Below are 22,888 nucleotides of genomic sequence, written 5' to 3'. Positions count from 1 at the left end.
TATGTGTGGTGAGAGCTAATGTAAGGACAGAAACCATACAGAGATTGTGTGAGTGCTTAGAGAGTGTGTGCTGTTGGTCAGAACAGAGTGTTGGAAGCCTTCCTTGCAATGGCTTCTGTCTTTGAGGCGTGTCCCTCATCCATGTTGTAGTACAGTTCCCAGGGACTCTGCTAACCTTAAGGTGGGCTGGCAGAGAAGATATCTTTTTTTTTCCTCAGAAGTTTTAAAAAGATTCAAAGAACTGCTATACTCATATACTCATAGTTGGTTTTTTGTTTGTTTGTTTTTTTAAGGCAGATATCAATATCAAAAGATTTTCAGGATTAGCCCCCCATCCTTATTATATGAGTCTCTGAATTTTCTGGAAATAGTTAGCAAAGTCATTCTGCACAGATTGATACCTTAAAGAAACAGAAAACTTCTCACCAGTGTACTGTTCCATTCTGCCTCATTGCTGTCTGTTAACATATTGATTTGGTAATCGTTTCCAAGTTAAGTTTAGGCTCATGTCCTTTGATGAGCCTACTCATCAATTTGGACCTAGAGAGCAGGGAGATCTGGAAAGCCTTGGGAAGAATTCTACCTAAAACTCGGCTTTGAAACGAATAAGTTATGTTTGTGGGCACATTCTAGAATATCTGATGACTGCAGGCATATAAATTATGTGTGTCTCACTTATGTAAAGAGCTAGTGTCTGATAAATGACAGAAGGGTGAGGAACTCCTAGCAGAGGTTTTCACAGCACCTGCAACTGTCACTGGGGCAGAGAGCCACTTCCAGGCTCAAGTCCTGTCTGGATCCCTAAGCCTGCTTAGTTTCTTGCTTTCAGTCCTTGCCATACTTGGCCACTTCCCCCCAACCCCCAAATGAAAGCCAAGTGAGCTCACATCCTTCTGTGGACTTTCACTCCCAGGTTGTTTCCTTCATTTCCATGCCTGACTCATCCTCCCACTTCTGAGCTCTCTGCCAGCCATTTCAGCAGGTCCTCTGGAACCCCAATTCACAAGACCCACCCTCTCCCACTCTTGTTGGTCACAGATCATTTGTTCCTCTTCCTTACTCTACTGAAACCCAGCTCTCCCCTAGGGACAAGATTCTTTTTCTCCCAAGTCCCCCAACTCAAAGGCTTTGGAAGGTTTGGAGTTTATTTATAGTCTTTGGATTTTTAGTGCCTGAAGTTTTAAAGTGTTTGAATTTGTAAAGACTATAGGATTTTTAAATCTGTAACGTGTTTTCTATTTGTGACATTTATTAATATAAAATCTTGGAGGTGAACAAAACCGAAAGTTATTGAAACAATGGTGTATTGCTTTGTTATGTCAAGTGTACTGGCAAGTTCTAGGTCAACTTAATACAAGCTTGAGTCATTTTGCAAGAGGGAATCTCAGCTGAGAAACTTGCCTGTGGGCAAAGGCTGTGTTGTATTATTTTGGTTGATAATTAATGGAAGGGCCCAGCTCATTGGATGGATGGTCCTGGATGCTACAAGAAAGCAGGCTGAGCAAACCACGAGGTAGCAAGTCAATAAGAACACTACTCCATGGTTCTGCATCGGCTTCTGTCTCCAAGTTCTTGCCCTGATTGAGTTCCTGCTTTGGAGTTGGTAAGTGGACTGTGACCCAGGGTATGCAAGCCAAATCAATGCTTTTCTCCCCAGTCTGCTTTGGTTCTGGTGTTTTATCTCAGCCATAGAAAACCTAACTAAGAGGAAAGGCAACAGGAGCATTCTCCCCCTCTCCCTTTGCTACTTCACATTTCCCATTGGTGTTTGCCTATAAAACCCTCCTTCACATACCCTCATTATAAAATAAAAATTAAACCAGAACTGCTGGAACAAATCATTTCAATTCTAGGACTGCCTCAGAAGCATAGAGATACATGAAAAGGAAGTGTTTCATTGTGTTAAATGGATCCACCCCTTACTTATGTAGACTTCATTGCAGAAGTTCCACAGTGGTGAATCCCTTTGGTTGCCTGTTCTACCCTTTGTGGCCATTTAGTCTCAACTTCTTAAAGGTGTATTAGGGAAAATGAATGAAGTCCTGCCTACAGGGAGCTCGGGACAATGTTTGGAGCATGAGCAAGACTCAGGGGGGCTGTCACTCACTGTTAACATCTTTGCTGTGGCACAATCATCTCTCAACTGCTCTCTCATTACTTCGGCTTCCCTCTCTCTCCCTTGGAGTGAGAGCATGCCATCTCCCGCTTAAGGCCTTCTGTCCACCATTGTTCCTCCAGCACGTGGAGGACAATATCAAACCCAAGACACCAGAATGAGTCCAGCTTTGCACCAGGAGGCCCTGCAGAGTTTGGCCCTGCCTGGGTTTCAGTGCTCTCTGTGTGCCCACCCTCTGACCTCCTTGTTGTTTCTTAGACTTGCCATGCTTGCTATTGCCTCGTAGCCTTTGAACTTGATCCCCACCAGGAACGTTCATGGTCCTGCATGGTCTTAGTCTTCCTTCTATATCTGGTCCAATAGATCTGCCTGGAAGTTGTGAAGTGTTACCTTCTTTACTTTCTTTATGACACTTTAATTCTGGTCACTCGGTTTCATGTTCATGGCCCACCTCCCTCAACTGGGTCCTAATCTCCCTAAGAGTAGATCTTTGGGGTCTTTCTCAGCACTTGAGATTAACATCCTTGGTGCTCAGAGCAGAAAGCCCAACTTGGTTTAAGAAAACTAGAAGTATCTGAACAGTGAGGAGAGGCATGGCCAGGAATGGCTTTAACTGGTGTACCCAGTTCAAAGACATACCGCTTTCCACCCAGATGCTGCCATCCCCCCACCATCCTGCTTAAAAGAACTCCCAGGGTACCAATTAGAATGTAGAATTGTTAGGCTCTGTGACCTGTGAACCTCTGAGATGATTTTTCTCTATACACAAGAGATTATGAGTTAGTTTCAACTTCTCCCATGCCCGTGGGTCATCAAACAAGCATCCAAACAAACCTCAAAGGGACAATAGCTTAGGGAGACATCAACCTTCTTTGAGGTGATGTGTGGATGATGGTTGGGGACACTAGAAAAGACACAGAGTGATGCAGGGACTGTGTTAATTCATCCTCTGTACCTTGCTGCTAGAGAAAGCCACACTTGGAATTCACCAGGAAACTAGGATCTCCAGGAGTCTAAATCCTGGCTTCCTGGCAGCCAGTACTTTTTCTTCTTCAATTCAATTAAATCAGTCCTAATGAGTGGGTCTATAGAATGGAAGCTCCTGTTTGCAGAGCCCAGGGAATGATAATCAGCCAGCATTAATGAGGATGGTCACTGAAAATGAGAAAACTTGATTCTCCCACTCAGGCAGCAGGTAGATTTCTACTTTCAGGCATCAAGGTTCCGACTTGTAGCTCATAGTCCCCCTTGCAGTGGGAGACATTTAGTAACAGAGCTCCTGGGCTTTTCCTATGTCCCAACTCCTCTCGGTTCGGCCATGCCTGATCTGTGATTCCTCTGGCTGCTGTCACTACAGAAGTCTCTCAATAAACAGAAGCAATCACATTTTAACGGAGATGGTAAAATACCTTTCCTGATTCCGTAGGCACGGGTCGAGGGCAGGAGTCAGAAGGTCTGACATGCAGCTCATGTTTACCCTTTGATCATGTGTCATTTTTGTTAGAAGACAACATATGCCATCCTTTGCTGTGTTTTAAAAATAGATTCAGAGGAAGTATGGAATTAATCTTAACCTTAAACACATTGAGCCCAGTACTTCCTATCCAACTGGAGAATGCACTATCTAGTTTCCTACACCTCGCCCTTGCTAAGTTTAGGCCCTTTGGGTCAGCTGTTAAGAAGGAAAAGAAGTGGGAGGAGGCAGGGCTTCAGGAGGATAAGGCATAGCACAGCCCAGAGCATCCAACTTACTTCCTCACAACTCCCCTCCCCCACTGTAATGTAATCAGGCTAAATAAGAGGGAAGGGCCTTGTGATTTTCAGTGTTTCACAGAGGGATAAGGACATTTCTCTTTCTCATTGTGTTCCACTTTATTGATGTATCTTTATGAGTGCTGAAAAACAGCCCATTAACAGCACATATCTTGATGGTCTTGCTATTCTATAGAAAGCACAGCTTTGCTTTGCTCTTTAAAAACTGGCTCTAAGAAGAAAGTAACCACATAAAATCTCCACTTTACCTGCTCTCCAAGGCAGAGAGAGGCAGTGCTGAGCAACAGTGCTTGTAGAATTTGTCTTTTTCAGATCTCTCTCTCTCTCTTTCTCTCTCTCTCTCTCTCTCTCTCTCTGCATGTATGTATGTATGTATGTATGTATGCATGCATGCATGCATGTATGTATTTATTTAAAGTATTCACTCACTTTATATCCCAGTTGTAACCCCCTCCTTCTTCTCCTCCTAATCTCACCCTTATAACCCCTCCCCCCAAGTTACCCCCTCAGAGAAGAGAAAGCTCCTCTTGGGTACCACCCTGCCCTGGAACATCAAGTTGCAGCAAAACTATGCACGTCCTATCCCACTGAAGCCCGAGCAGGCAGGCCAGCTAGAGGAAGGGTATCCAATAGCAGGCAACAGAGTCAGAGACAGCTCCTGCTCCAATTGTTAGGAGACCCACATGAAGACCAAACTGCACATCTGCTACAGATGTATAGGGGACCTAGGTCCAGCCATGTTCTTTGGTTGGTGGCTCATGGGCCCAGGTAAGTTGACTCTGTTATCTTGTGGTGTCTTTGACCCCTCCAGCTACTCAATCGTATTTCCTACTCTTCTGCATGACTCCCAAGCTCTGCCTGGTGTTTGGCTGTGGATCTCTGGCTTCTTCATTTAGTTAAAGTTGTTGAAATGACCCATTTATACCCAAGACAGTCAATAGTCTTCCATCTTTAGAGATATTTATAATTTAGCTCAGGAAGATGGCACTTAGAGGCTATTGTATCTTCAGCCTGATTTTCCCTGAGCTGAGCCCTGTGCTGTGGCTTCAGCTGGGTGTTCAGCTGATGCTACTTGGAGTGATGCTGTGTTAGAGTCTGCTGCTTTAGGGTCTGGGTACCCTTTGGGGGCCAGGAGCCATCTAGTGCAGGTGAGCTGACCCCATGAAGTGGACCCAGTACCATGTTTCAGTGGAGGGGGGATACTTTGTAGATTTTCTCTCTCCTTCAGCAACCCCTAGTTTCCCAGGCCTCAGCCTGGATGCCACCACCCTTCCTCTCAGAGACCAGGCATCCACTTTTCATAGAAGCACAGAAAATCACAGAGAGCAGAGTTTCTGGCTTCTCAGACAAAGAGCACAAACGAAACCTGGAGAGGAGTTTGTAAAGCAAACAGTGGAGGGAGGAGCAAAACCTGCCATTAGTGAGAGCAACATCACCTGTTTTTTTTTTTAAAGATTTATTTATTCATTTATTATGTGTAAGGACACTGTAGCTGTCTTCAGACACACCACAAGAGAGCATCAGATCTCATTATGGATGGCTGTGAGCCATCATGTGTTTGCTGGTATTTGAACTCATGACCTTCAGAAGAGCAGTCGGCGCTCTTAACCACTGAGCCATCTCTCCAGCACAACATGACCTGTTTTGTGGAAAATTTAAAAACACATAGTTAAAATTTTAAGAAGACAAGAACATGAGTTCTTATGGGTCCATCATGCAACTCCCATAACCACCAGCTCTCTGCTAGCTTGCTTATGAATACACTCCCCATGCGTGTTTTGTGTATGTATGTCCGGTAGAGTTTTACCTTCACAGCATGTGAGCCTTACCTATTCCCATAACAAGGATGCAAAAGTAAAATTTCATGGGTGAATACTTGTTGGATTTTTCTGTTGAGATCCTTTCCCACTTTTTGCAAAGGTCCTGGGACAGAAGACTGCAGAATGTTTCAATTAAATGCTAGTAAATGCAGAAAGTGACCCCTCCCCCAGTCCTCGGGTCCTCCTCAGCAGTGGCTTTCAGCCACTTCCTTCTGTCTGGATTCTTAAAAGTGTCCCTGGTGGGCTGCTAGTGACTTGTGTGCTGCTTTGCGGGTCTTTCTGCCTCTGGCACCCACACACTTCAAGGACAAGTTTCCTCTGGGCATTTGAGACCACTGGGGCTCAAACTTTTCTTAATTGCTGTATGTTCATCGACTGTCCTTTTGTCACAGTGCAGTGACCCATTTTTTTTTTCAACCACTGGGCTGATGGGATCTGATGAGCTGCCAAGTTACATTGATGGGATGTGACTCAGAGAAGGGAGCCACACACGTGATAGTGTGGTGGCATTTGTCTTGATGAAATGCTCTCATTTTATAGAATGTTTGAATTACCACTGTTACTGTGAAAGATGAGCTAATGGCACCTGTTTTGATTCATACAATAATAAAACAGGAAAAAATCAAATCTATAAAATCATATGACTATTTCATTCAAGTATTTCTTGGCCAGATGCCATTCTTGGTTCTAAGGCATAAACAATGAAGTTTGAATGAATCAGGAGAGAGTGAGTGTTGTACACATGTTCCTGTTGCTGTAAATGGTTTTAATTTTTCATTCTCTCCCGCTCCCCAACCCCACTTAAATCAGAATACACGTAGGAAAAAGATGTGTATACACTATAAAGGATTTGAAAATAGGACTGAGAAGAATGGGCTTTGTAAATGTGAACATGCTAGATTCAACAGCACACTAAAGGGGTCCCAGAGGGCAGAGAGCACTTGCCTGGATCCTTTTCTGATCCTTCTCCTGCTTCTCAGCCAGTTGGCTTCCTGTTGGCTTCAGGTAATGGAAAGATTATGGAGTGGGAAGAGAGGATAAGCCTGATGTGTTGGTTTCCTGTGGCTAGTGTTGCAAATTGCTAAACACACACACACACACACACACACACACACACACACACACACCTACCTAGTGGCTTAAGTTACACAAAGTTATCATTTTATGGTTTGGGAGGCCAAAAGTCAAAAATTTATCTTCAGAGACTAAACTCAGTAGAGCTACCCTCATGCAGGCTCTAGAGACACCCCTAACCCTCCCCACCCCGCTTTTAGGGCATACCCATATTCTTCTGCTTGTGACCACACAACTCTAGTACTGCCTTGACTGACCTCCCTGCCTCTCTCTTATCAGGTCCATTGTGATGACAGTGGGTTTCTGGAAAACTCTGCAGGGCTCCCAGGATGACTCATCAGCCTCTTGTCACACATCATTTCTTCCTCAGCCTCTTTTGGAGCAGATCCCCTCATCTTACTCTTACTGCTTGACAAGCTGAAGTGGTTTACTGGGTTTTGGACAACGGGAAGTGGAAGTGCTTGGGTAGTATTTGTGGGGACAGGGCAGGGAGATGCAGAGATGTCTTAGGCACTTGGGTAATTATGAGCAGAGGCTTAGTTTTCCATTTGCCAAGAGTTCTCTCTCTCTCTCTCTCTCTCTCTCTCTCTCTCTCTCTCTCTCTCTCTCTCTCTCTCTCTTAGGCAAACATTCGTGAATAGGGAAGAACTATCTGGAAGACAGCAGTAGTTAGATAGTAAAGGCAGACACACTGGGCCTGTAACTCAGAGCAGTTCGGTTTCTGGGTGCAGCTAGTGGGTGCTCCTGACAGAGGTTTTGAACAATACAGGACTACTAAGGAGAGGTTGGCAAAGCACCTTTGAGAAGGGGCTTCATTTCCAGCTAGGCTGCTTAGCCTTCAATTTCCCCTTTCACCCTCTTTATGATCTGCAACAAACTGCTGTGCTCCCTAGCATGTGCCTATGAAAGTGGGACAAGGTCACACAACATTAAGGTTGGCATCAAGGCTAAATGAGGTAATGCTCAGAGAAGTATTAAACACACGTGCGTCTTCAATTCAATACAGAGTTCGAGAAATCCTGAGCCCCTATCCGTGGGCTGCTTGCTGTCCTAAGTCATTGCTATCTTGGATCTTTTAGCCTACAGGCATATAGAGACATCAGAGTGTACCTAACAACAAACTTGGCTTAGAAAGAAAACCGGGGATGGGAAGACAGAAGGTACACAGGTTTCCTAGGGTGGATGACTTGAGTTGTGCTAAATGACTGAAATTAAGCCAATGTGTCTGGACTCAAAAGAGCGAGAAGACAGCGGAAGATCTGAGGAGGCCAGCAGGTAAGGGTATTAGGTTCTATGCTAGGAGTCTGTGGAAGCCGTTGAAGGATTTTGGCATCAAACATGTATGTGTAGGATGAAGACTTAGGAAGCACCACTGTTAATGGCTCCTGGAGACCAGATTGGAGAGGTACCAGGTGAGGTGGTGAGAGAAGGGCCTGCACTGCTTTGGTAGATGCTCACCTGGATGCCTGGAGCAGGGACTTTGCAGTGAGGGAGAAGCTGGGGTCCAAGAAGGCAGAGAGCACTGGGGAGCCTCTGGATTGATTGACTAGGGAACAATTGCAACTTATCCCTTTGTGTGCTGGACACAGAGGGACAGAGGAGCTTTGGAGACATCTCAGAAAAGATGTTCCCAGTCACTTGGGAGAGGTCTGCCATGGAGCTAGAAATGTTGAACACACTAACTTGTAAATAAGGAAACTCTCTGACCAGACAAGCTAACACATCTCAAAGTGTTAGTCTGCGCCAGACAAGGCTTTGTTACTGTCCTAGCTCCCTTAATATCTGGAACAGACTTGAGAGATGTTTTCTCCACTTTACAAATGAGGACACAGAGACACCAGAGCTATCCTAGACCTTGCTCAAGGTCAAACAATTACCAAGGCTAGAACCAGGATCCAAACCCAGGTCAGCCCTGGTGCAATATTTCTGACCACTTCAGCACAGCATCTCTTGGTGAGTGAATCGGCACATTTTCAGGATCTACATTGGTTCTATTACAGAACTGGGCTCTATCACATGGGCTGGGCTGCCAAAGCTACCCCATCAGTTTTCAGGGTACAGGAGATGTTGGTGTTTCTGGTTGCCATGGTTTGCATAATATGCATTCCTCACCTGCTGGAATCTCCTGCGCTGAGCAGCAGCTGCCAGTGACTGCAGAGCGACACATGCCAGAGCCTCTGAGAAGCACGTGCAAGAGAGGCTGCAGTGGACAGCCGCAGGCGGTGACTATCTTTTCAAGCAAAAACATGTTTGAAATGTTGGGGTTACAGCAGGGCTCTGCCTCTTTCAACAGGCAGGAGGCTGATCCTCACCCTAAACTAGGCAAACACTGCCTGTAGGAAAACTTTGGTTATTGTTTGTAAGCCAGAGAAACTTGACTCTGCCCATCTTCATTGCACCCAGAAAGTGCAAAAGCTGTGTTGCCATGGCAAAAGGTCTACCAACCTGTAACCCTGGTAGTGTCTTAGCCTGGCAGGATGCCTTCAGTGAGCAATCCCCTCCCATGCCTAGAGTGGGTAGAGCCCCGGGGTAAATTATATAAACTTCAAATCAGAGATATGTGTAGACAGCTCTGTCTATTCTCTTGTGTTTTATTACAGCAGGGTCATGTCCTTTCCTGGAGCATTGACACAGCTGGTAACTGCTTTGGCCCAGTAGCTTAAAGCCCCATAAAAGAATAGATAAGCATGAAGGTGGGATCAGGTTTGCCAGTCTGGTGGCACAGCTGAAGTACATGAAAGGCAGTCAGCATGCAGGCAGAGGAAGAACATGCAGGCAGAGGGAGAACATGCAGGCAGTGGGAGAGCATGCAGACAGAGGGAGGAAGCACCCCCTCCCTGTATTCATCACCTCCTACCAACCAAGAGGTACTCAGTGCCTTCACAAGGAAGAGAACGGTGGAAGTGCTTTCAGCCATCCTTGTTCCTTGCATGTCCTACCACTTCTGAAGCTCTTTCACTGTCCACAGCTGAGCCACTTGATGAAAAATCAGAGGTTGGGGCATGGTTCAGTTGATGAAGTGATTGTCTAACGCACTTGAAACCCTAGATTGGATCTGCAACATGGTATAAAACTGGGTGTGGTAGTGCACTCCTGTCAGAGGTACAGGTGTGAGGACCAACAGTTCTAGGTCCAGCTTAGTTACTGATTTTGGGTCCAGCTTGGGCTTCATGAATCCCTATCTCAAAAGAACAAATGGACAAGCGAAAAACAGCAGGGAAAAGAAAGAAGAAAGACAGGGTTCAGAGGGCATACGAAACAACACTTTTAGTACAACAGTTGAGCATTTATGTGTGCTTGATTCCAGTGCAGCTTCAAAAAAAAGGGGGACATACACACCTTCCCAGGCCTTCCCAACCATTCCTCAGGAGGATTACAATGATAAATCCAGGCAAACTGACTGGAGACACAGCATCCTGAGCTGCTGGTCCATAATGAGCTTCCAGAAAACCTGGTAAAGCTCAGAGAGAGCTGTAAATGGAGAGAGAGGAAGACATGTGGTTGGTAATCATAGCTCTCCACCTAGGGTCTGATCTCCACAGATCAATCAGGGAACCCAAGTTGTCTCCAGAAGGAGCAAGGCTTCAATAGGATACATCTATTAGCAAGAAGGAGGTCATGTGTTATAGGGGGTGTCACTTTGAAAGTTGGACTTATCAACAGTGAGGGGAGAGTTCTCTTACTCAAAGGTTTTATTTTTCAAACTCTTAAAGTAGTCTTTCCTTTCTCTCTCTCTCTCTCTCTCTCTCTCTCTCTCTCTCTCTCTCTCTCTCTCTCTCTCTCACACACACACACACACACAATTACAGCTGACTAAGCAGTTGCTGAGTAAAAGATATGCAAAGATAATTTACTTCTAAGCTTTCTGTGTTGGGGGACTTGATGCTGAGCATCCTGTAAATATTGCATTGTATAAAAATTGCCGCTTTTCATTATGTAAATACTAACAGAAGTGAAATGAGGGCAATGGGGAACCAGTGTGAGAAAGTACAAGATACGAAGAAAATGTCAGAAAATGTGGGCCAGACTGCACGGTTCACACAGTTAGATAGAAAAATTTAAATGTATATGTTCCCTTTTAAAATCCTTTAAAATGTTTTTATGGGCATGTGTTTATTGCACGTGGTGTGGGTTTCATAAAGAATTTATTCCAGATGTTTACTTCCATATCCTTCCCTTTCCTTTCTCCCCTCCTAACCCACCAGCCTTTCCCCTCCTCCAGCTTCACTTCAGCTTCCACATCATATATATGTTAATGGTTTGATATCATCCTATAAAATCTAGGATCTATGAATAAGAGAGCATGTGATATTTGTTTTCCTGAGTCTGGTTCTGGTTTATTTTACTTAATATGATGATTTCAAGTGAAACCTGTTTCCCTGAAAATAATATGATTTTCCTTCATAATTGAATAAAATAACATTACCCATATATATGTAATTTTTAAAATATGTTTTTAATTGAAATATAATGATTCCACTTCTGTTTTTCCTTTCTTCTTTCTAGCCCCTTCCAGGTACCCTCCCTAGAACTCCTTCCATTCTCAAGTTGATAGCCTCTTTTTCTATGACTATTATTGTTGTATACATGCATTTATATAATTTATGTATGCACAAATATATATGTATACATCAATAATAGTCAAAGAAAAAATAACTATATAATATATATATATGTATACACACACACACACACATATATATGTATGTATATACAGGGATGACCACTCTGCATTAGACAACCCAAGGCTCGTCCCTGGGATAAGCTAATTCTCCATCTTTCATAGTTAAGAGTTGCCTGTAGTTCTTTGTTTAAGTGAAGGACCCCATAGAATTTTTGTCTTTTCACATTAAATACATTGAAATTGCTACTGATCAGGTCTTGTCTATGCAGCCATTTCTAGGAGAGACTATTTCTTGGGAGAGTTCCTGCTGTCTGGCTTTTAAAATCTTTCTACTCCTTTCTGCGATGTTCTCTGAGACATACAGGATCTGTAGTGTAGGCGTATAGACTGATGTTAGGTTCCCCTCAATTTGTTGATCTCTGCATTTATCCAGTTATGATTTTTTTTGTAGTAGTCTTCAATTGCTATAAAGAACAGCTATTTATAAAGGAGGGGTGGTAGCTACAGTCATCTTTTTTATAAGATAGAAGGGGGAAGAAAATAATCATGGAAGGTAGAAGAAGGGAGGGACCTGGGTGGGAGAGGAGAGGGGGAGGGGCAAAGGGAAACAAGATCAGCTATGGAAGGGGGGACCAGGAGAGAAGCCCTGACATAAAAACCTATTTAAAATCCTTTATTTACAGCTAAAAAATTACATTAGCTTCCATGAAATAGCAACACACACAAGCACACACTTCAAGCAGGAAAACAGAACATGGGATGTCCTAGCTGCTAGACATAGCAGAATACCCACACCAGGTGTCTTGATATCTTTCCTCTACACATATTTTAATGTACTTATGACTTACTTTCCCATCAGTTTTTGTCTTGCTTTCTTTCCAGAAAACTATTTTTCCAAATGAAAAATGGAAAATGTTTGTAAGCATAACCTTAATTTTATTTTTATTTATATTAATCATCTTATTTGTTTACATTTCAAATGATATCCCCCTCCCTAGTTACCTCTCCACAACCTTTCCATCCCATCCCCCCTTCCCTTTGCCTCTATGAGGGTGCTCCTTATTAACATATATTTCTCTTTTGTCTTCCTGAACTTGTGGGCTTTATCTTTTTGCATTGGCTTGATATGAGGATAATGTCAAGAGGAAGACAAGGGTATCTAATATTGCCAATCTTACATTTGTAAAACCGTGGTGCAAAGGAGGAAGAGATTGCTACATTTCTCTGGCCACTTCCATCTCTGTATCGTACGGTGCAGCCCGGATGCCCCCAGACGACTCTGTGTCCCGGGAAGAAAGAAACACTACTTCTTTCCTCTGTAGTCAAGCATGAGTGGGTAGCTCAGTGGCTGCAGGGGATGTACATAGCTAATGAGAGCTTTCCATTTATGTGCAGAGGAGAAAAGAGACAGAAAAGAAAGAAAAGAAGAAAATAAAAGAATGGCATGTGAACCCCAATTTGCTGTGCACTTTGTAAGGTGAGGGAGCAAATAGCCTTCAGCAGGCTCATGATCCTCCTTGCTGATTCTTCTTTGGGACTCGAAGGAGGGGATGTTTGGGCACAATGTGTTAGTTTACGCTAATTAAGAGGGAGAGGTGGGTGATCAAATCAGATTTTCATTTTTATTTTTAAATACCTTGTTGGCACTTTTTAGAATGCTACTGTCCTTTTTAGGGGTCCATACTGAGTTCAAGGCCAGTGAGACCGTGCTGGATTTGTTATGGAGAAACAAGGTAATTTTGCAGCAAAACCTAAGGTGGACTGTAAGGCCAGGGACTGTATAGAGGCTATGATGACTGCTTAGAGATAATCAGCCACTAGGAACCAACAGTCCTTGACTGTTCAGTCAAGGACTCAGGGCTTAACCAAGCCAGGAGCTGAGACTGAGTTGAGCTAGTGGCGTCTGTTTCTGTGGGTGCCTGCAAGAGTGAAGTAACTTGGAGTCTGCTTCAGAGATCAAAGGAGGAAGCCAATAGCGTTCTCTAGGGTACCTCTTCTTTTCTGGTGTCAAAGAACAGAGAAAATGTCCTATAACCAGTTAGCATCTGAATGAAGGAAACAGGGGGAGGGAACTTTAGGCAAGATTTAGACTTGCTTTTTAAACACCTAAGTTATGGACACAAATTAATATTTAAATAAGACAAGACAATGAGTTAATTTCATCTGCCCCAGTTAGTAGAGTAAAACGGAGAAATATGAGACTAAGTAATTACAGTTTGGGGGGGGTACATAAATGACATAATGTAAATCAAATTACTAAGTATTGATAGTATCGCTCTGCAAGACTCACCCAAGATGCATTTACTCAGTGACCACAGATTGAAAATAGAATTATTAGAATTAGAATTAGTGCATTATTATAACTTTTGCATGAACATCTTGCTGCATTTATATTAGTTGTCTGAAGTAATCACCAAATAAATAAAACCATCCCCGGAGGTGTAGACTTGCTAATGTAGGGGATCTAAGTGTTCACATGGTAAGGTAATGATTTTCTTCTTATCATGAATGAGTCCCTGACATGGACTAATGGCCTGGAGTGACAAATGAGATCCATCACCTTCTCTTCAGTAAAAATAAACAGAATGTTATAAGTGTAGGAGACAGAGACAAGAGAGAAAAGAGTCAAGAATACAATTGAAAACCATTGTCCAGCTCAGAGAAATGGCCAAGAGTCTGTTAGGCCCAAGTGGAAATTGCAATGGATTTTGTTTCTTTTCTGTTAAATGTATCCTGCTCTTGCCCCAGTCTCTGTAAGGCCTTCTGCTCACACAAGCATATCAATGATAGTTTTACTTTGTTGGATTATTGGGTAGTAAATATTAAGGGTAAGAGTTAAATTAAATGTTTGGATCAATACTATGACAAATGGGTATCACAAAATTAACATGGCTAGATGATCAGAAAGATCAGAAAGAAAGAAAGCATTGCAGCATAGGATGGAACTTGAATCTGGGAGTGACTGGAAAAAGATTGACATCCCTTCCCAAGTCAGAAGTGGTCCAGAGCCATGGAAAATTCCTAGCCAGTGGAACAGGGGAATGAGTCAGTCTTATCAAGTTACTAGAGTCTGGGAAACACCAGTTGACAAGTGGTGACTTAGGTTTACCTTTGCTGGCATCACACAATGCAAAGACTGCTTCCCTTCAATTATTCTGGGCTTCCTTGCTCTTCAGTGTCCTTACTACAGGTAAAACCCATGCGGGATGGAGATACTTCCTGGGAGCAAATAGAGGAATATAATCTTAGATTTCTACCATATTTATTTTAAGTGACATAATTTAATAAGCCAACTGACTCTTCCAAGATAACTGTTTTCTCCATAGTCTATGCCAAACCTAAGTTAATTTGACCATTCTTATCAGGGAACAAACAAGTTTCATAGGTACCTTAAGCCTACTTATTGGTTCCAACCCAAGACTGACCTCATAGATACGCTGTATTAGTTATTTTTCTGTTGTTATAATAAAACACCACGACCAAGACAAAGTATAAAAAAAGAATTTAATTGAGCATATAGTTTCAGAGGGTTAGAGTCTATGATGGCTCTGCAAAGGCATGGTGGTGAGAACAACTGAGAGCTCACATCTTGATCTGCAAACAGAAGACAGACAGAGCATAATGGGAATGGTGCAAGTCTTTTGAAACTTCAAAGCACAACCCCAGTAATGATGTTTTCGAACAAGGCCATACCTCCTAATCCTTCCCAAACAATTCCACCAACTGGGTCCAAATATTCAAATATATGAGCCTATGAATGACCATTCTCATTCAAACCATCATATAGTCCAACTCAGCCAGTTCCCTGAGGGGTTTACCTCACACGAGACACTTCTCTTAGGAAGTTATTCTTTTGTCACTGGAGCTCAGTTCTTCTGTGATATGGTAGCCTTATCTATTCTTTATCACATACATTTGAGCCATTCCTTGATGTGTTGTTTTGGTTTCTTAACACATCCTATTCATAGTGGCCTCAGGGATGGTCTTCTCTCATTTTCTTTCCTTCTCTTCCACCCTCTCCTCTTCCTTCCTTCTCTTCCACCCTCTCCTCTTCCTTATTTTATTTATTTCCTCTCAGTTTTGCTTAGAGGCTCTTTGATTATCATTCTTAATACAAGTCAAGCCTGCCTGGCTCATAGCTATGTTCATTATCAATATAGCAAAGCCTGCGCTGATCATGCAGTTCCCTTCAAAGTGAAAATGGCTTACAGAATAGGGCATGCACATTTAGGCAGATAGTGTTTGCTCAGAGCATTTTTAAAAATGAAAAAAAAATAGACGTCATCATATCCCATGATTAATAACATCTAAACAGGGCTGTTAAAAATAGGCTCAAATGTTGTAAAACCAAAACCATTAAATTATTTTTTAAATGACTGTTTTATGAATTGCTGATGAGTTTGCTAGAATGTCCACAATTTCAGTCAATTTCTCATTTCTTCACTCTTGCCCGAAGCATCAACTGTACTTGGTGGAGAAGGATGAGAGCTAAAGATCCTGCCCAGCACTGCCCAGTTCCCTATACCTGCCAAAAAGCCTAGAGTTGAAAGGAGCCTGATAACCTGATACAAGTGACCTGAAGCCTGCTACAATTGTCTGACATGAGACTCTTGGGAGGATGGTAATAAACCTAGTTGGCAGGCTGCCACTTTCCTAGAAATGGAGCATGGGAATAGAAAATGTAAAGGGAGATTAGGAAGAAAACCACAACCACAAGTCCTCTTTGTTGCTTTCATGTTGTTCAGAAAGCAGAGTGGGAGGTGGGGGGCACACAGAGATGGGAGAAAATTTCACCTGGGTCTATAGAGCAAATATTCATAGGAAGTTTCCCTGGATTGAAACACATTGCTGATATTTTCAATAGATGAACTCTCTCTCTCTCTCTCTCTCTCTCTCTTTCTCTCTCTCTCTCATCCTCTCTCCCTCCCTCCCTTCCTTCCTCTCTACCTTTTTCTCCTTCCTTCTTTCCTCCCTCCCTCCCTCCCTTCCTCCCTCCCTTCCTCCCTCCCTCCCTCCCTCCCTTCCTTCCTTCTTTCCTTCCTTCCTTCCTTCCCTCTATCCCAGTGTCTCCTGAATTTACTGATGGTTGAGACTTTTATACTCTATTGGTCCTTAGTATTTCAGATAATTTTTAATATATAACAAGACAAACTATGGATAAGGACATAATATTTTAATCATCTCCCTAATGACAAATGGGGATTTATGTCATTACAAAAATTGGTGAGACAAATAGGGCAGATGTTTTTCCATCCTCCTTCCCATTCTATAGTTAAGGAATCTGAGATCTAGGGTTTTATTTTCTCAATGTTAAACACATAATGGAATCAAATCTCACAATTCCCCAGATGGAAGTACTTGGTTTTTCTATTGCTAAGTATCTATTCACACAGACTTTCATCTCATTGATAAGAATTTGATCATATGAACTCTTTCCATGACCACAGATGTTTCTGCCATAGAGTGAGATGTATAAATGGGTGGGTTCTCTTTCTGTGAATGACAGTGGTATGAACTATAATGAACATGTCAAATGTATCGCAGGGGCAGGCAACTACAAAGATAGAGCAGAGAATGCCTTTATTCATGATTTGCTCAGTCTTTATTTCAGTCTTTAGGTAGATGAGGGAGGAACTATGAAATAACTTAATGGGTTCTCTTGGAGACATGTGATCAAGGGGCCATAGAAATATTGAGGCTATAGCAATTCATTGTCTATGGAAGAACTGAGAAAGACTATGATATAAGGAGAGGGGTCTACCAGGCATGTACATAGAATGGAATTAAGATATACACAGTGGGTCTGCAGTGTGGTGTATGCTACAGGGAGGTAAAACTGGAAAAGTGTGGTGTATGATATAGGGAGGTAAACCTGGACAAGAACCACCCTGTAAAGTCTTTGTAGACCAAGCTAAAGAATTTGCATTTTATCCTTTAAAGGAACCATCAGAGGATTGTAAATAGGTAAGTTGACTTATATAGGAAGAGCCTACAAAATGATTATTTGATTTAAGCCTTTTGGAACTCAATGTAACTCTCTTGAAAATAAATTTTCACACAGTTGGAGCAATAGCTCTGACACTTTAATTTGTACCAGAATTACCTGTGGAGATTGACAAAAATTTACAGAATGTTAGATAACATCAAATTGACTGGCATTGTTGGGGAATTTGCATATCTCTCAAGAGTCTTCAGAGGATGTCTAAGGTGATCATCTAGGGTCCCATTTGAGAAGTGAATGAATGTTTTGGTGAAGGTTGTAGAAGAAGAGTTCTAATTTATCACTAACAAATTCAGCACAAAATTTGTTTATTCTGTCAGTGGGATTACAATGAAAAATTTTCCTTCTTCCTCTTTCTTTTCCTTTTCCTCTTCCTCTTTTATTCTTTTAAAATCTGAACAAAGGGAGGTAGCCATCATCTGCTCTGGTGGAAAAATAATGTATTCACAAGGCTCTAGGCTCACTGCTCTACAAAGCCAGCTGGTCGCCATGACTCACCCTCAGAATGCATTTTCACATCCTAGGGGGTGTTGGGGCAAACAGCTGGCCCTCTTTGAGCTCACATCTTGGAAACCTTCCACTGTTCTTATTCCATAAATACAGACCAGTAGCTTAGCTAGAATTTCCATAAACTGTAAGATTTTTCACTAAAATTCTGTGGTGTTAGTGCAATCCTAGTGGGAGGAAGTATGTAGCAATCTGAGCTATGACTGAGAATCATCTGACAATTAATCGGGTGGAAATAAAAAGCTGGGAGCTGAGTAATAAATGAGATACAGTCCAGAGAGGGGCACCGGCTCCAGATACCTACCACGGGGATTTGTTGTAAAGTAGTCGCCTTGCTAAAACTCTTTCTCTAGACCCCTGCTATATAGTGTATGGAATCCTTTGTCTCCATTGCAGACAGTATCTGAATATGCCAACAATGGTTTCAGATGAGTCTTCCAACATCAGCTGTGACTCACCCTTTCTGACCTTCAGTCCGCACTCTCATTGCAGGGAGTCTGTTTCATGAAATATTCATGGAGAAGATTACTCCAGGGCAACGCATACAGAATGAATGATGCTGCTTTGATGTGTTAAGCTATCTTCCTTCCTTAAAGATTGCCAGGCAAAAAATAGCCACTAAAAAAAAAAAAAGCATTCTTAGGAAGGATGCTCGCTTGATTGGCACCAGTACTTAAATATGCATAGCAGACCTGAGATCTTTCTTCTTGTAAGTAGCAATAAAACAGTATTCCCTGATAAATCCTGCAAAAGCATTGACATGGGCTGAGTGCTCTACTTGCAATACAGGGAGCAATGCCATCGCTCACCTGAATTACTGAAGCCGGCTAATATGTGCATGCCTCTGGTTGCTGTATTTGCACTCCAGTTTCTTTAGAGCAGGGGTTTTCAACTGTCATGCAAGGCTTGAACCCATCATAGGCACAAAACTAAATATTTTCTCAACAGATGAGAATAATCTGGACTATAACCAGACATTAGTACTAATAGTACTGGTAGCAGCAGTGGTAGCAGCAGCCATCCAACCCTTCCTACACCCAACACTCCTCTCAGCACTTAACAGTAATGCATTTAATCCTCACAAGAAACCTTACAAAATACATTGTTGTCCGTGCCATGTTCAGATAGGGAGACTGAAGTACCAAAGAGAGGTAACTTGCCTACCAACCCAGGAATTGTAAGTGGTGGCTAGGCTTCAGGACTCATGTTCTTGATAAAGTGCTAGCGTGATATAAATGCGCTCCCATCTTTTGCTTGCTCAGACACTTCTGCCTGTCCTTTATGCTCCAGTTTAAGTTTCTTCTTTTCTGCGGGTCTTTGTGCTTTTGTTCTAGAAACTCCTGCAAGAAGTTGCTGCTTTGTCTGTGCTCTAGAACCTTCTCACATTACCGGGATAGTAACCACACTGTTGATATTTGCGGACACACCCATTGTTCTGCTAGTTAGTGAGAGCACGTGCTGTTATTTCTTTGTCTCTATGAGGTATAAAGAGCTAGAGACCATCTATAATTCCTATTGTTGTGCTGAGATAGCTGTTGCCTAACTCTTGGAAGATTTATAGAAACATGCATTTACCCCAGATAGAGCACTTATAGACCAAAGAAATGATTCTGTCCGAATCCAGCATGGTGAATTATTGATCCTGCTGTGGTTATTTATAAGAGCTTGGATAAGAAGTTACTTACAAGACCACGTGTGAGTCTTGGGCAGCTACATCACTGATAAACTCCCACTCAGAAGGGATGATGACCTATGAGAGCTGTCACATTGGAGACCACCCCCAATCAACCTTCTCCTCCTCTTATACTGTACCTTCCCCTCACCTTTGCCTGCACCCCCAACTGAGGCAGGGCCATGCGATGGATGTGCAGCTGGAGGGAAGGAGGAAGTGTCTGCAATCTAAGGTGGGATCAGGGCTTAAAAAGTTCCCCGAGTCGTAGTAGTACGCTCTGCCCCCACCATAAAATTTTTTCATCATTACTTCATAAATGTAATTTTGCTACTGTTATGAATCATAGTGCAAGTGTTTGAGATGCAGGGTATATGATTTGGGGTTGTGACCCACAAGTTGAGAACCATTGTTCTATGAGATTATGTTTATAGGCATTATTTACCTTTTTGGGTAATTGCAGCTGCTCTGATGCCAAGATGGCAACAGAAATACACACACACACACACACACACAATGCAGTTCCACTACAGTGTATATGCATACTTGTGTATTAATGACCCAGGGGCATGGGTCGGGGGATGGAGAGGAAGCAGTCGAGAATGTGTGTGTGTGCTATAAGTCTGTGAAGACCATGGCTATCTGAGTATTTTCTTTCACTTTTATTTCTTGTGAGAAAGACTCACTTCCAGCTTCAAGTGCCAAAACTCACAGTAGGTATTGAGTATTCCCCGCGCCCCCGGAGAGTTTAGTCTATAGAGCTGAAACTGTAGCTATAAGACAGCTCAAGTGCACTAACCTTGAGCCAACCAAGCTAACAAGGGCTTTTTTTGTTTGTTTGTTTTGTTTTTTGTTTTTCAAGACAGGGTTTCTCTGTATAACCCTGACTGTCTTGGAACTCACTTTGTAGACCAGACTGGCCTCGAACTCAGAAATCTGCCTGCCTCTGCCTCCCGAGTGCTGGGATTAAAGGCCTGTGCCACCACTGCCCGACAACAAGGGCTAAAGTGCACATTAAGACAGTGTGGCACTTAGGGCTCTCCATTTCCTCTCAAAAATAGGGTTATGATGAATTTAGGAGAGTATCATATTGGGTAACAAATATTTCCAAACTGACAAGATCTGCAGAGCTACATCCCCGGGCATATCTATGTGGATTGTGTATGAGGGGCTTCTGGAATACACAAACAAACATGGAAATAATAAAGTTCGCTACTTGAAATGTGCTAATCTATGTTTTTGGAAGCATGTGATTTGCTTAGAGGTCTGTTTATAGAGTTTATACTTTACATTTTGTAATGAAGAGATGAATATGATCCCTTGTATGCTGTTGCTGTGCCTGGAGATGGAAGCTATTCATTCTATTACAGTTAAGTCCAGTCCCTCATAGGGATCCTCCCGTCCCAGAAAGGAAGCAGCAGGAAGAAAGCTGCTTTGACCTTCTAGGTGTCTCTTCTGTTTTCTTCTTCTTGCTTAACGACAATTGTAAGTGTGAGCTTTGTTTTGGAATGGAGGCAGTCTGCACTGACCGCTGAGCTTCCTTGTCTCAGGTTGAGTTGCAATCTCCACCTTTTATGTAGCTTACTGGGTTCATCATTCGTTCAATATTTGCTAGGTGACCCCAGAGGTGTGGGGATGAGGAGGTAGGTGAAGTAACATCCTTCTCTTCCAGAAGCTCACTGTTCCACTAAACCCACACACATATGTTACAACCGCATGTGATTTTTAAAAGATTATCTTATGTGTATGAGTGTTTGGCCTGCATTGAATGTGTCCATAGAGGCCCGAAGAGAGTGCTTGGTCATCTAGAAGAGGAATTGTGGGCAGTGGGTTGTAAGCTGACATGTGGAAGAACAGCAAGCACTCTTAATTGCTGAGCCATATACATTTTAAAAACAGATCTCTATAGAAATACACACACACACACACACACACACACACAGAGAGAGAGAGAGAGAGAGAGAGAGAGAGAGAGAGAGAGAGAGAGAGAGAGAGAGAGAGAGAGAGGTTTCAGTTCACTACCTCAAATCTTAGGCAATACTATACTGTGCTAGAAATTAAGACATTGTTAAAAAAAGACAGCATTGTACCATGCTTTCTTTTTCTCTTGGAAAATATTTTGTCTGCTCATTATACAAACTCTTGATTGAATGATCCCTGTTCAGAAAGGCATGGGAGTGAGCAAACAGGTCGCCAAATGATAGCTGCTGAAGTTGGGAAGAGTCAAATCAGCTTGTCACTGAAGGTTCCATGACTTCAAAGAATTGTTTTTGTTATACACAGGAAATGGAAAAACAGTTGTCAGAGAGGTACTTTGTCAGAAGGGAAATCAATTCTGGCATTCTAGGCGGTAAGGGCTGGACCGAAAAGAGCCTGGCTGTCCCAGAGCTCTCAGAACCCAAGAGGAGTCAGATTCACACACAAACACTCTCCTTCGTGGGTGCTGGAGGCCCTGCATCTGCTGCCAAGCCTTGGCACTATTAGTATTATTGTAGCTGTGGTTGTCTTGACTTTTGTTTGGGTGTAACCCCAGTTCCACACCCTTCTATGAACTCTGTATCTTAGGGGCTCTGAGTCTTGAAAACTAAACTTCCCAGCCTTTCCACCAGCACTTCTGAGTCTTGAGAAACTACATTTCTGTTTTAGGTCTACCAACAGAGGCATCTGTGTGAGATTTGGGAGGACAGAGAATGAGAGAGAAGACAGGAAAGAGAGAAACACAGAGACAAGACAGAGATACAAAGACAGGGAGAGACACAGAGAAAGAGAGATACACAGAGAAAGAGACAGATAGAGACAGAGAGAGAAGAGAGGCACAGTGAGACAGAGACAGAGACAGAGGCAGAGAGAAACAGAAAGATAGAGAAACAGAGAGACAGAGAGGGGTAGCATCATCTCTCCCACCCTACAGAATTCTACAAACCGTTGCTTCTAAGAGATTCTGTGTCTCTCTGTCTTGTCTCTGTGTCTCTTTTCTGTCTCTTCTCTGTCTCTCTCTCTCTCTCTCCACCTCCGTTCTGTATTTTTCAATGGATTTATGTTTTTAAATTCCTGCATATTTTCCCATTTTAAATATTCAGGGTGAAGTCAATTTCCTGGCCACCAGACCTTCCTGGCAACCACTTTCCAGTGTCCCTCACCACGTTTCTCTAACTACCTGAAATTGAAGCTCTTTAGAATTTGCTCCCAGATCCTTTTCATGCTACACCACCTATAGAAGTCCACTCAGTCCTAAGTCTTTAATTTTCCCAACAACTCTCAATATTTGGGAAATGAATCCATGCAGTCGGCTTTGCTCAGTGTA

At 42.7% G+C, this 22,888-nt stretch overlaps 2 long non-coding RNA genes across 2 annotated transcripts in view; both read left to right on the top strand.

Annotated features, from left to right (window-relative positions):
* Window positions 1-1,534: 1,534 nt before the first annotated feature.
* LOC147005467 (uncharacterized) overlaps window positions 1,535-22,888 on the top strand; it is a 36,322-nt gene continuing 14,968 nt past the window's right edge. Inside the window, exon 1 of the long non-coding RNA XR_015046677.1 lies at window positions 1,535-1,603. This is a non-coding gene — a long non-coding RNA (uncharacterized LOC147005467). The remainder of the gene's footprint in view (window positions 1,604-22,888) is intronic.
* On the top strand, window positions 12,832-15,994 carry LOC147005468 (uncharacterized). Its single transcript, XR_015046678.1, has 3 exons — window positions 12,832-12,884; window positions 13,082-13,140; window positions 15,864-15,994. It is a non-coding gene; the product is annotated as an uncharacterized LOC147005468 (long non-coding RNA).

Source organism: Mus caroli, unplaced genomic scaffold (genome assembly GCF_978045245.1).
Source record: "Mus caroli unplaced genomic scaffold, Mus_caroli_1 scaffold_3, whole genome shotgun sequence".
Taxonomy (NCBI): Eukaryota; Metazoa; Chordata; class Mammalia; order Rodentia; family Muridae; genus Mus; species Mus caroli.
This window is presented reverse-complemented; position numbering and strand designations above follow the sequence as displayed.